The sequence below is a fragment of the Crocodylus siamensis genome, chromosome 5 (assembly GCF_052110815.1).
Source record: "Crocodylus siamensis isolate JL-2025a chromosome 5, ASM5211081v1, whole genome shotgun sequence".
NCBI classification, from domain to species: domain Eukaryota; kingdom Metazoa; phylum Chordata; order Crocodylia; family Crocodylidae; genus Crocodylus; species Crocodylus siamensis.
Genome location: NC_143399.1, coordinates 38302671 through 38317064, shown reverse-complemented (window position 1 = coordinate 38317064; position 14394 = coordinate 38302671). Strand labels below are relative to the sequence as shown.

Genomic DNA, 14394 nt, shown 5'->3' with positions numbered 1-14394 from the left:
CTTTTGGCACTGGGTGCAATCCCTGCTGACCACAGTTACCTAGAATTCCCTCTGCTTCTGCTCCCGATACAATGTTTTAGAGCTGCCTGCACACCTCCCTGTACATTGTGTTTCTGTGTCCACGGGTCTCCAGCTCCACTAGGCATCCTGTGGGCTTTGGGCAGTTGCTTCTAAAACTCATGCCCAGTTCTTGTTTCTCAGAACCAACAGCAGCACCAATTTTGACAAGAATTGTTGTCATCACAGTGGTGTGCCTGGTTGTCCTCCTACTTGTTGCCTTCATCTGCTACATAAAAGCCCAAGGAAGTAAGTATCCCTGTCCAGCAAAAGAAGGACTAAATCTGCTGCTAAGCAGGCCCAAGACGGGTACGGCTTGAATGGCAACTGACAAACAAACCTGGGTGGGATGTGCCTTGCCCTTTCCCTCCTCTCCCCCACCAAACCAGTCTTGATGCCAATATGTTTCTGGTGGTACTTTATTACAGTAAGTGTTGAGGGTGACTACTGACTAGTGGCTACTGGGTGGCAGGAGTCCCTGTATAACCAGCTGCTGGCACTGTGTACCCAAGGCCTGTGAGTTCCATGGGAGTGACTGGCCTGTGGATCAAGTTCATTATAACAATCATCACCTAATGGGTCCCTCAGGGATGGGAGAAGCATCCTGGAGTTTTCCAGCTCATCCCCAGCTGTTGTTGTCCTGTGCTGCTGTCTCTTCCTGGACATTCCTGGGGGCAGCATGTTCCAGCCCAGCCACCCTGTGGAGATCCAGGCCCAGCACCTGAAAGTGCGAGGGCTATTCTCTCCCTGCACCATCATCTCTCTTGCTCTCTCTGGGGCACAGGTATCTGGAGCAGATTGACTCATGGAGGATTCTCTGTCTTTGCAGGGAAAAATCAGGCACTAACAGGAGGAGGTACGGATCCTGGCTACGCTCTCCTCCTCTCTTCCATCACCCTTAGATTTGCCCTTGTTCTATGGGAAGGCAGTAGAGTCTAGTGGGTTACAGCAGAGATGCTGGGACCCAGGACACTTGGATTCTCTCGGGTCTCTTGGAGAGGAGAGTGGGATCTAGTGGATTAGAGCTGGGGGCCTGGGAGCTGGGACTCCTGGGCTCTGTTATTTACAGTCTCTCTCTCTTTCTCTCTCCCTCTCACTGTAGTGAGTTGATGCCTCCTGCCACACAGGACCACATCTGTGAGTTACATGTACTGGGGAGCTGTAGGTGGGAGTGGCCCATGTCTCCTGATGGGGCAGTATCCCATGGGGCAACATCCTCAACAGGTGTTACCTAAATCCTTTTAACTTGGGTGCTGTTGAGGCCCATGTCCCCCTGCCTCAGTTTCTTCCTTTGGAAACTTCAGCTAATAACTCTGCCCCATGGGGGAAGGTTGGTTAATCAAAGGTTGACTCCAGGCTCCCAGGATGGGGCTGGCGAGACCTGGACCTGAGCCTTGATCTAAACTGGCTGGGACCAACCACCTCCCACCTCATCAGAGTGTCTCTGTCCCACAGACTCCTTGGGCAATGTCAGGAACTGGACGGATTCCCTGGTAAGTGTCCCCCGCCCTATACCCCCAGCCCCCATGGACCCAATGTCCTTTTGCCTCTAGCCTCTTCCCTCAGCTTCCAGTGTTCCCAGCTGCCCCAGGCAGGCTCTGATAGTCCCCACCTGTCCTTGGGCTCTATACCCAACAGAGCACAGAGTCCTAATACATGCTCACTTATCTCTATCAGGGTGCTAATGCCTCTCTCCACCCCCCTCCTATCAGCAACCTAGAAATGAGAAGCCAGAGCTGGGGTCAGAAGTGGGGTTCCCCAGGGATCACACTCATCACAGCCACTTGTCTGAGGCTTGCAGAAAGCTGGTGGCAAGGGGAGGGGGACGGGGGAGGGAAGGGCTGGCCCTTAATTCTGTGCTTTGGGGGTTGGGGACTGGACCAAACTGTCCTCCTGGGATTCCCACCTGCCAGTCCGTCAGAATATGGCTGTGTGGGCATGCACAGGACAGCACCCAGCAATCATCTCTCCCTTGTCACATGCAGAAGCCTGAGAGTCCCAGCGCCGATGGAATCATATACACTGAAATGAACAGCAAGGTGTTCAATGCCCAGCAGAGGATCCCACCTTTCAGCCAGTCTGTCATATACACTGCAGTCAGGGTAATACAGGAGCCTCACAAGGAGAGCTCCTCTGCACAATAACCCACAAGTACCCCTGCACAGTAACCCCAGAATGTCTCTGCTCTCTCACAGTGAAAGCTTGTCCAGGACTATAATAAAGGGGTCACCATGGGTTTATGTGGGTTACCATCCTTCCTGCTCTATCTGTGGAAGGAGCTCCCCACTCCTGTGTGACACAGGTGAATAAAGCAGCATACTCTCTCCTTCCAGCCTGGCTGGCAACTGTTATTTTTACTGAGCAGTGTGGCCCCTTCACAAAGGCAGTGGCAAGGATGGGGTGAGACATGCTGGAGCTCCCCTGTGTCAACCAGCCTCTCCTGGAAGGATCAGGGATAGTCACAGATGGACAGGAAAGAGGACAAATGGGAGTCCAATGGCAGAGCTGGCTCCATTTCTTCTGATGTATGGAGCCAGCAACATGTGGGAGACTGCCCTGGCATCAGGCAGGAGGGGAGAGTAAAGCTTGTTTGGGCCAAAGCCATCCCTTCTAGGCTGGGATGGATAAGTAAGATGCTCACACACAAAGCCAGGACTTTCCTGGCACAGCCAGACAGCTGAGTCCAAAGGATGTGGGCTGTGCCAGGTATCTCTATACCTCCAGGTCCCAGTCTCCACTGAACTGGGCCCTTTTAAGGGTCTGTCTGCACCATGGCAGCAGAGAGCTTGGTTTTACCACAGAGGCAGTATACCCTAAGTGCTTGCTTCTGCTCTGTCCACATCCACCCTGAAAATGAGGCAATGTGGACACCCTGGGACCTTCCCAAGCAGCTTCCCTTGAGCATACTGAAAGCCCAGGGTTCAGGCTGGCACCATGATTTGTGTTTTGTAATATTTCTACAACAAAGATGCATGCTTCAATTTCCCTAACTTCAATAGTATATTGTTACAGAATGGGGAAGAATGGGTTAACTTCTGCCCTGGACTACTGGGAATGAAGGTGGGTCTCTGCACATAACTGTCACAGCTGCTCAGAGTGGACTGGTATCTGGATGAAGACACATGGGAGTCCCACTGAATTCAGGCCCCAGCACCTGGAGATACCCTGCCACCTGTGGCACCTGAGAGAGACCCTGGAGAAGCTCCAAGATGAGAACAGCTTGAAAAACAGACTTGCAGATACCCAAGGGGGGACACAGACCAGGTCTCTAGCAAAGGCAGCCTGGCCTCTGACTGATTTGAAATCTGCTTTAAGATTTGACCTAGGGCTTCTGACACAAGGACTCTGTCTCCTTAGTGGTAATAAATGTTGGTTAGGAAGGGCTGCCTGTCTCACTGCACGTGACTTTTGAGAATCTTCTTTCCCCTTAAGAAGGTGAAGTCCTTCCCCAGATGTTGAGTCAGCTCATAAAGTGGGGGAGAAGGGGGCTCTGTAGTCCAACAGGTGAAGGGACTTGAAGGCCACAGTTCCCCTGTAGAGTTACATAAAAGCCCAGAACCTCAAGCAGAAACCACCTGGAGAAGCTGAACCCAGAAGACGACATAATTTTTATAGGAATGTCCCAGTTGAGAGATCCTACAAAACTTCCAGACCAGGAGATTTGGGAATATTGGGCCACTAGTTTCACCAGTAACTCCAGACTCCCAGGCACACTGGCTCAGCCCTCCCCAAATAGTCTTCTGTCTTCAAATCCTAAACCATCCACATGAAGAACTGAGTCTGGTTTATATACAACCCCCGCCCCCCCGCCTTCTCATACCTCTGAGAGAATTAATGGCTAATAGAAGTCAGTTGCTTAAAGGTTGCCCTCTGTGACCATTCAATGTTGGACTTTTGAGAATCTCCATTATCTTCCCCTTCCTGAACACTCCAGCCCCACTGAGCCCTGAAGACCAGCCCCGGTGACCAGTCCCAGAGGAAGGGTCATCACTGCTCCACAGTGGATCCCTGGGGAGGGCTGTCTCCCCAGTCCCCAGGGGCTGTGTTCCCTTTCCAGGCAGCTAATACACAAGACTGGAAGGGACACTCCTGTGCTGTGGAGTGCAGTCCTCTGCAATGACTCAATGCCCTCATCCCCTGTGCAGCAGGGTCTGGGTGTCCACAGCTGGGAGGAGGGAATTCTGTGCTCCTCTGGATGTGGTCTCTGGAGAGCTGTGGGGAGCTGGTTTCCTATTGCCAAAACCCACTAACCAGGTATGCTTCAATGCAGGGAAATTAGCTCCTGTGCTACCTTGCAGTATCTCCCAGTACCAGAGCCCTTGAAAAAGTAGGGAATGAGGGCCTGCCGTTTTAGCTGGGGTCAGCCTTAGTTCCCTTTGAGAACAACATGAGATGGTGGCTATGTTTTTTAGGGGCAGCTGTGTTGAGGGGCTAGGGGATGCAGGGAGGGGACACAACAGTGGATGGGACAGTGGGCGTGAGGGGACATAGGCCTAGAGAGAGACAGGGGAAAGGGATAGGATTTTATTTTAGAGCTCATTCTCTATGTGGTCCCTTGGGAGTGCTAGTCTGTGCCCTCCCCTAAATCTCCCCTCTGCTTCTTTTGTGTCTTATTCTCAATATCCTGTTGGTGAAGGGAGCTCAGCTTCTTGTGAGCTCCATACAGGGCAGCTGAACTAAGAGACTTTCTTTCTGGGGAGTGGGCATTATGCGGGGTGGGATAAAGTGTTTCCTTTGGGGTGCTGGCTCCCATTCCCCTCCTGAAGCCAGGTAGAGAACACAAGAGTTCTAGATCCCAGTTTCACATTTTCTTTCAGCCTTTTCCTTTTTTTTCAAACACATTGCTTTCATGTTTAGAAATCAGATTCTAAATATATCCTTCCCCTTTCTAGTCCTTGTCAGGGAGAGGTGTATCCACAGCCCCTCAGCCCTGCCTCTGCCATATGGCCTTGAGCTAAATGTAGAGTTGCTATTTGTGAATGATGTACCCCAGGTCTTTCAATCCTTATGCTTCAGGGTGGGAGCTGGGCCAAGCTGGAGTGAAAAAGGAAACTCCCTACACCTCCAGGGGAAAGTACTGTTCAGTGTAGTGCATTAATGGGAACTGATGCCCTGCTCTGGGTTGCTGTGATGTGCTAGGCAGACAGGGATCCTGGGCTAGGGCAGATCATGGGGGAAAGGCCAGATCATCACAGATGTGGGGCTGAGGACTCCCCACTTCCCCTGACCCTCACATGCAGAGAGGAGGGTTGTAAGCTGCTACATAAGGTGAGGTGGCTTGCTGGGTGTGAGACAGAGCATTAGATCCATACCATAAGGCTTTCAATCCCCACCTTCAAACTCAGGCTGATATTCCTCACAGACCTCTGCTCCCTTCCCAACCAGACAAGGGCAAACAGAGTCATTCTCCTGTTTATCACTGGGGTGGACACCATGACAACACAGAACAAAAATGTACAGCCCCTCAAAATTTCTTACCCCAGAACAGGGGCTTGTCTACAACAGGAATTTTCCTGGTAAAATTACTAGTATATCAGTGTTATTTCCACTAGTTGCACTCCATGCAGGGGTCACTCATAGTCAGGAATGAGTGCACCTTATTCTGGTTTAGCTCTATTGCTTTCAGGACATAAAATATGAAACAAAGTTAACGCTTCAGAAGGGATCATCCAGGCAAGGGCTGATAAAGTGAAACCTGTGGCTGGTTAGGATGTGTTGTTTCAGGGTTGATGGTAGTTTTACTAAGAGGTTAGATCATGAACGGTGCATGCTCCCGGCGGCTGGGGGGGCACAGTGGTGGCGGGAGCACAGAGGCAGCAAGCGGGAGCTCTCGCAGATGCCATCGGCGCTGTTGGCGGTGGGGGTGGCGAGTACTGACCAAGGGGCAGTGACCACCCACAGCCACCACTGGCAGCAGCCATTGGGAATCATGGACCAGCGGTGTCGGCGGCAGGGTGTCGAGCGGGTTGGCAATGCCTTTTTACAGGGGGTGCACTACCACACTCGGGGTGTGTGTGCACCCCCTATGCATCGTCTCTGGGTTCGATCATGGATTTGTATAAGGTTTGGGTAGCGATGATCGTGCTTCAGGCAATGGCTTGGGCTAGATGACCTACGGAGGTCCCTTTCAGCTCTGCTTCTCTATGTTTTCTATGATTTCTATGATATGAAGGGGGATGTCTGTGGAAAGGCCCGGTGTCTGAGTGGAGACTGTCTGAGTGCTGTGTCCCCTTTCACTGCTGAAAGAAGGCTGTCTTATGAATATACTGTCTGATTTGCTGTCTCTGCACTGTCTGATTTGCAAGGGTTTCAGCATAGCTGAGTGTGATGTTCCTGAAGGGTGTAATGCAAGGAGCTTGGACAGTGTTAATCACATTTTTAAACAGTTAATTTCTGTTTCTTTTTTTAAGTACTCTCTCAACATCTCCATCTGCAGCCCAGCTCTCCTCTTCCGTTGCTTCCAGCTCCTTGACAATGTCTATCAACTACAGAAGACCCTGGCTGCATGCAACAGAACTTTGTTATAACAAAGCCCCACAGAAATGGGGAGGAAAAGTTCATTACAGGAGGGTATTGGTTACAATAGAGATAGGCAATTTGCTGTAACATAATAATGAAGAAAATGATTCCTGCTACTGGGCTTGTTAAAAGCAGTGGTTGGTTATGATGAGGTTGCATTGCAGTTTTTTGGTTGCCCTTCATTATCGTCCTTTCTTCTGCCCTTGCCTGCTAAGCACAGTCATCCTTCCCACAGAGAGGCAGATGGTCTGATTCTGTTTCTGTGCCCCCAGAGAGATCTCTTTGAAGATGAGCCCTTATTCATTGAAGGATCCTAGGAGAGCTACATTTGAGGAACCCAGTTCTTCTTCAAAATAGTGGTTATAAAACTACGTTTACAGAATGTTGGAGCTTGGCTAAAGTCCTACAATTAAAAGACTCCATTCGTTAGTGGTGTGCTGGCTTCCCAACAGCAGTGCTACAGTACAGCTACTGCAGGAAATGTTAGCAAAATAGCAGAGCCCTAGCCTGCTCTCTGCCAACCTCACATCCCCTGTACTGCTCCATGGCACACTTGCCTGAGCGTTGATGTGGGGTTCAGACTCATAGTACATGGTACTTGCTTAGGAGCTCATCACCTTGAGTCATCACATTATTTAGACAAAACCCTCCTGCAAACCTTCTGTCCTAAACAGAGCTCTGCTGTTTGTGGATTTCCTCCTTTCTGTCTTTGGCACAACAGCTCATCTCAACAGCTCTTTCCACTTTACTCTTATGAGATTTGGAAATATCCCTCCCAGAAGGGATCAGCTAAGATAAATCCCAAGCAGCTGAGATCAGTCTGGGGCAGACTGGAACTATTGTTTCCACCCCAGGCATGCATAGAAAAAAGAACTAGGAGATAGTAGGACCACATTTTTTTAGATGTTTTATCTCAGGAACAAATTAACCAAATCTGGGATCATTGTCCCTACCCTGCACCATCATGAGGTAGATTGCACTTCAAGATAATGTGTGTAAATGTGTGTTGTTAGGAGAATCAGCGCAGCAATCCGTCCTAGAGTAAGCAGTGCCTGGCCTGAATTCTCTTTTCCACCCTCCTGGAATATCACTTTGGCGCTAGGAGCCAAGAGGAAATGCCTTCATGCCCCAGATATACTGTTAACTCTAGCCAGTTTATCCCTAGCCTTATAAGCTTGATGTTCATCTTAAAGCCCGGCTCCTGGAGTGCTGGGAGACTCTAATAAGGCCACCCTAGCAGCTCTGACAGCAAAAGCAAAAATGTCAGATGGTATTAAAATTTCATGACCAGTTTCATATAGGCCAGTTTCATGACTTTTTTGATGACTCCAGGGTGGCAGTGTAAATCATGGTTAAAGCCCCAGGCTGTGGCTTGAGACTCCAGGGTTTGCTCACAGTAACACAGACACAGGCAGTCTGCGCTACTGTGAGCATATTCCCCCCTGTTTCTTTGGATCTTGGATTTCCACCACATAAAATAGTGAGATCAGTTCAGCTGCTGTCCCCCCCACCCCACAAAAAAGTAAGTTCTAGTGTATGGACTAGGCATCTCATCTCGCTAGGTGTCAGGCCTTGATTGGTGAACGCGACTGCCCCCCCACATCATAGTTTCATACATGCTAGGGTTGGAAGGGACCTCAACAAGTCATCGAGTCCAACCCCCTGCCTTGGCAGAAAAGAGTGCTGGGGTCAGGTGACCCCAGCCAGATGCCTATCCAGCCTTCTCTTAAAGACCCCAACGTAGAGGAGAGCTCCACCTCCCTTGGGAACCCATTCCAAATTTTGGCTACCATTACCGTGAAGAAGCTCTTCCTGTTGTCCAATCTAAATCTGCTCTCTGTCACCTCTCAGCTTTCTCTTGCGGAGGCTGAAGAGATCCAGGTTCCTTAATCTCTCCTCATAGGGCTTGGCCTGCAAACCCTTAACTATATGAATGGCTCTCCTCTGGACACTCTTGAGATTACCCACATCCTTCTTAAAGTACGGCACCCAGAACTGGACGCAGTACTCCAACAGTGGACTGACCAATGCCGCATAGAGGGGAAATATCATCTCCTTGGCTCTATTTGCCAGGCATCTGCTGATGCATGATAAAGTATGGTTAGCTTTGCTGATGTTTTCATCACACTGACAACTCACATTCATCTTGGAGTCCACTATGACTCTGAGATCCCTTTCTGCTTCCGTGCTGCTGAGAGGGTCATTCCCCAGCCAGGAGGTGTGCTGTATATTTTTGGTCATGGTTCTGGTAAAGCACTGTCCCCATACCTTCAAGACTAGCATCTGTGTGCAACTTATAGGATTTAGCAGGATCAGCATAGGCACTTGAGTGAGCCATGCTGTCAAAGTTTGGAACACTTTTTTACACTGGTCAGTCCAGTGAGACCCAAAAGGCTCCAACAGGCGGTGCAGAGTGGCCTGAGTAGGTGCTGCCACCCTGGTGCAGGGGCCTTGCCAGGGCATTTATGTCTCCCTGTCTGACAACCCCGTGTTAACTTGTTTATCAGTTTAGCTATCACAATGTAGTTTTGGACAAAACTTCTATAATATCCTGTAAATCTGAGGAACCTCTTCAGATCCCAATAGTTTTGGGGCTGCAGTCATGTAGTCATGGCTTCCATTTTCTCAGGGTCAGTACTGATTCTGTCCTGGGAAACTACATGTCCGACATACTTAACAGAAGTTTGACAAAATTTACATTTGTCCAGTGCTAGCTTGAGCCCCACAGCTTCAAGCCTATTTAAGACTTTCAAACTCCCTTCCTGTTCCTCAAGGGTTCTGCCAAACACTATAAGATTGTCAAAATAAATGAGAACTTGCATCATGTTCATATCTCTCTATCAACTGCTGAAAGGTGGATGGGGTTCCTGAAATTCCCTGTGGCATCCTTTCCAATTGGTAGAACCTTAGAGGGCAAATAAAAGCTGTTTTTTCCTTATCCTCTTGCCATAGGGGAATTAGATTTATGCAGCTGCTATTATCAAACACTGAGAACTACTGGCTCCCAATTAGACAATCCAGGGCATCTTGTACACGCAGCACAGTGTATTGATCAGTAATTGTCCTATGATAGTCTATTCACACCCTGATTTTTCCAGTTTTCTCTTTCACAATTACTAATTGGGGAGGCATACAGGCTCCTTGATTCTTTAATGATTCTATTGTCCATCAAATCTTGTAGATATTTCCTCACATCTTCCATTTCAGTGAGCACAATCCTCCTTGATTGTTCACAAAATGGTCTAGTATCTTGTAGCTGTATGTGGTGCTCTGTTCCTTTGGCCAATCCCATGTCCCATTTGTGGAGTGAGAAGACTTTGGGCCTAGCACTAAGTTTCTGCTGTAACCAGGCCTTCTACTCCGGAGGCACCAGGCAGTACCAGCACAGTGTAATGCTCCAATAGAGGAGTTGCCTTTCTTCAGAGGCTGGCTCTCAATCTTTTGGTATGCCATGGCACATAGGGCGTGCATCTTAAGGGTTGCTAAATAATCGTTTCCCAGCTTTCCGCTTACAATACCCCTCCAGGATCTGAAATAGGCTGGAGTTAGTCCCCACTATGATCGAGGTCCCCTGCATCCAGTTGGGATCCGGACATACCAATGCCATGGTGGCCACTTCTCTTTTAACACCCACGACACCTTCAGAGAACTCAAGTTGAACTATTACACTATAGGGGCAGGCTCCATTACTCAGACCGCAGAGGCCTAACCCTGTCAACGGTTGCAGGGGCAGATGTTTTAGATGTTGATCATAAAAGGAATGAAATATAATTGTCACCTCTGATCCGCTGTCCAAGACAGCAGTGCACTGGTGCCCCTCCACCATCATGGGTACCTCTGCTTTGGGACTGACTAGTCCTGGGGGAAATTTATGGGGTAACTCAGGGACCTGAGAGATGAAGCATCTTGGGGTAGCTGGCAGCTCCCATGCTGTACCCCACTGGCATTTCCCAATGGGGCCCACAAGTCCCTCCATCTCATCTTTGCATTACCTGCTTGGGGTTATCCTTGCTGGAGCACTCTCTCCCAAAGTGTCCATCTTCTTCACATCTAAAACAAAAGATGATTCGCCCCCGTTTCTTCTGGGGCCTTTGAATACTAGAGTTAAGTGGCTGCAGAGTTATTGCTCATCCCCGTGGCAGCAGATCTAGGAGCTCCCACCCATCCAGAGAAGACACCCTCTGACTCTATAACATCCTCTTTCCCTGCTGAAATGCCAACTGTCTCAGTCAGCACGACCCTGGGAAATGGCCTATCATGTGGCACACTCTGCTGTGCAGATCTGAATGACTTTAATAGTTTGAAGTCCCTCCTGTTCTCAAACCTTTTGGATGAGCTGACTGAAACGAGGGGCCATACCCATTTGTCCAGCAAGCTGCAGGCTGCTCAGTATTTGCTGATGGTACAGTACCCCCACTAGTATTTGTTGCAGCCTTGCAAGGTTTGCAGCTGCCAGGGTGAAAACTCCGTGCACTATTAGCTGCTGAAGCATCTTCTCTAACCTGAGATGAAAAAAAAAAAAAGAGGATACAGCCTCGCCTTTATTCTGGCAGGCACTGTGGAACTCCAACTGCAGAGTGCTTGTTTGTGCTGAACTTCCAAAAAACACTGACCGACCGGGGTCTTTAAACACAGCTCAGCAGTAGCATTGGCATTTTCATCTCTAATCATACGAGCCACCCCAGATGCAAGCTCCTGGAGGCTCTAAAGTAGATACTGGTGCTTTTCAAGGCTAGATACCTTCCAGGACTCAAGGATCTCTGTGGCATGGGTGTGCCAAGAGTCAAAAACCTCTTTGCCTGGTGGAGGAGGATCAGCACCTGCGAACACTTGGAGTTTTTTTGTAAGAGCCTAAATCAGGCTGCGGTTGTGCAATTTCTGTCAGGATTTGTTTCAGTACTCCTACCCACTCAGGATTCCCCCACTCCAACCCCCCTGAGTGACCCCATCACCCTCTCGCCCTGTCTCTGGGACCAGAGTAGCAGCAGCAACACTATTCACCAGAGTTAGACCCCAGACCTCACAGTCTGTAGAGGCCAACACTCTAGGTATTTGGTTAGGCATCTCACACAGGGCAAACTGATTATTCCCAGGGCCCCTGGGATGCATTTTGTGCACCCAACAGGCCCAAAACTCTGCTGAGGCGCCTCGCAGCAATGTCTGCACCTTCTCTTGGGACAGATCCTTTGAAATACCTGAGACCACAATAGCCCTCTCAGAACCCAGCAATACCTCCTTGCACCATCCCTCAAAACCAGCCATAGCCATGGTGCATGCTAGTTGTCTAGGCAGGGCACAAAGAAAGCACACTGCCATTGACACAAAGGCACTCCACTAAAGGGAGGGTGCCCCCAGGAATCCCAGATGAGCTCCCAAATGTAACCCTGGTGGCAGTGCTACCCGCAGCCATGTCCAAATTTTCAGCAGCCTGAGGTGCCAATAGGCCTTGATCAACTCCCACCCTGTCTACAGGCTGGGAGCCACCACTCAGCGGAGTGCTCTCCTGTGGTTCTCCCTGCACCAGGTGACTATTTACAATAATTTATTATTTACAATAACAACTGAGAAGTTAACAGGCTCGCCATCACATAAGTAACAACAAAATATTTTCAATAAGCTCAATAATAAATTGACACTAACATTTATTATATAGGAAAAAAATAATGATGTTAACAACTTTAACACTCAGGCAGCTTATATGAAGTATATGCTGTCCACCCAGTCAGCCAGAACCCCACAGACTCACTGCCAACTGCAACGTAATCCACTGTGTAATGGCTACGGCTGAACACGGGGCAGAGCTGTGCTCCCACACCTCAGAACAGGTGTTGCAATGCAGTCATCTGGTCAGCAGATAGGGGCTCTGTCTGGGCCTCAGTAGCTGCAGTCTTTCCTTGGTGCCTGCAAACAACCGCACCACCCTTAAATGCTTGCCCAAAGCAGCACCCCTGTGTTTGGCATCTGGAGTGTCCCTTCTTGGCTGTGCTTTACTTAAAAGCTCTCTGCTGGAGCTCCCACAAAGCTGCGATTTCCCTTTACTTTCTTTAGCTCTCCCAGAGAACCTGTCCTAGCTCCTTTCCCTGATACCCTCCCAGTGGATTTCTGCACCCTGGGAACTAAGGAGGGGGCCAGTTTGCACAAGCTCTGTTTCATTAGCAAAGGATACCAGGTGATCCTGGGCACTTAGCAGCTTACAGCTCCTTTGCCCTCTGCAGCACCTCTCATAGAAGCAGTTCAATCAGCAGCAACCCCTTTCTGGCAGCTCTTTTATCAGCAAACCTTTTAGCTGCAGTTCTCGGCTCCCTTGTCCAGCCCTTTCCTCAGCTGCTCCCCTTGTTTTCCTGGCTTCCGTCTGGAGTTGCAGCTGTCCGATCGCCTGCGTGCATTCTGTGGCTTCAGCTCCAAGCTTGAGCTGATATATCTGTATGCACAGCCTGCTGCAAATCCACATCCCAAGGGTGCAAGCACCCTGATTGGGTTTGCAGCATCATGGAGTGACTCCACTGTGCTCCTGCTGTACCAGCTCCATCACTCTGCATGGAACTAGGAGAGGGAAGGTGGGGAGTCAGTTGAGGCCTTCCCTTCCTCCAGCTGTATGCTAGTTCAGTCACAATCAGTGCCAGGAGGAGCAGACCCTCCCTGCCCAGGCAAAGGTAGATGGTGTTATCCAGGATGTAATCTGGGGATGACAAGAGAGAAGGGAGAGTCAGTCAGCAGCTGGTCCTAGGGGGCATGGAGGACAGGATTAGTACAGGCAGATCCACAGGGGTCCCAGCTCCCACTAACCACAGCAGAATATGAATCCCCTTGCCCTGCAGGGTCATAACCACCCACTCCCTCCCCCACCCAGCCACCAACCCATTCCTACACATGCTTACCCACTGCCCATTCGTCCCCACAGGCTCTCAGAGCTTTCCTTCTCTGGGGACAGGGGGGCAGCCCATCCATATCCAGTGAGGATGAGAGGGGGATCTATGTCCACTGGGACATATGAAGCACAGTGGCCTTTCCCAGGGGATATTGTCTGAACTCCCTGAGTCCTGGAGGCATGCAGAAGAGTCAGGATGAGGGGCTGCTAAGCCAGCACCTGCCATTTACTAAAGGTCCCAGCTCCTCTTTGTGTCCCCAGGACAGGAGCAGCCTATTAAGAAAGGCCTCCCTGTTCTGTTGTTCCTCTAGGGGCTGTGGTCTTTCTTCCCTTGGCTTTCAAACTACAGGAGCCCCAAGACATAATCATAAACTTAGCTCTGCAGGGGCCAGGTCAGAGGGTTGCTTTGGGGTCTAAGGTACAGTTCTCTCAGGCTCCATTCCAGGCTGAGGAAAGGTTCAGGGGATCTGTTGTGTTTAGGGGTGAGGGATCAGGACTCCAACCCCCTTTACTCTTGTCTGTCTCGATGTGCTTATTGCCAATCACTGGTGATGTGTAGGGCTGCACGCAGGTATATCGAGATCGACTGTACACCCCCTGGAAACACAAGCTGTGAAACCGGAAGTGCCAGTGGAAGGCACCAGTTGCCCATGTCAATGTTCCCACCACCTTCAGCCTACAATATTCATGTCCCCATGACCCGCTCTGCTTGGCCAGCTAGCATCCTGGAAAGGACATGGCTCATTAGTGCCAAGATCCCAGGTCCCACAGCTATCACTTTTCTGCTGCATTTATGGGGATCCTGTCCTAACTGGGAGTGGAGGGGGATCTAGAGGTTTCCTTCTGTAAGAACAGTGATACCAGAGCCCAACACCGCCCAGAACAGCCCCCAGCAATGGGGATTCAAATCGTTGTCTCCACAGATGTAGGCACATGCCCTGGTTTCAGAT

At 49.9% G+C, this 14394-nt stretch overlaps 1 long non-coding RNA gene across 1 annotated transcript; it reads left to right on the top strand.

Annotated features, from left to right (window-relative positions):
- Positions 1-205: 205 nt before the first annotated feature.
- On the top strand, positions 206-3435 carry LOC149863783 (uncharacterized). The gene is made up of 5 exons (XR_016442722.1): positions 206-306; positions 887-913; positions 1160-1194; positions 1513-1550; positions 2043-3435. It is a non-coding gene; the product is annotated as an uncharacterized LOC149863783 (long non-coding RNA).
- Positions 3436-14394: the final 10959 nt, after the last annotated feature.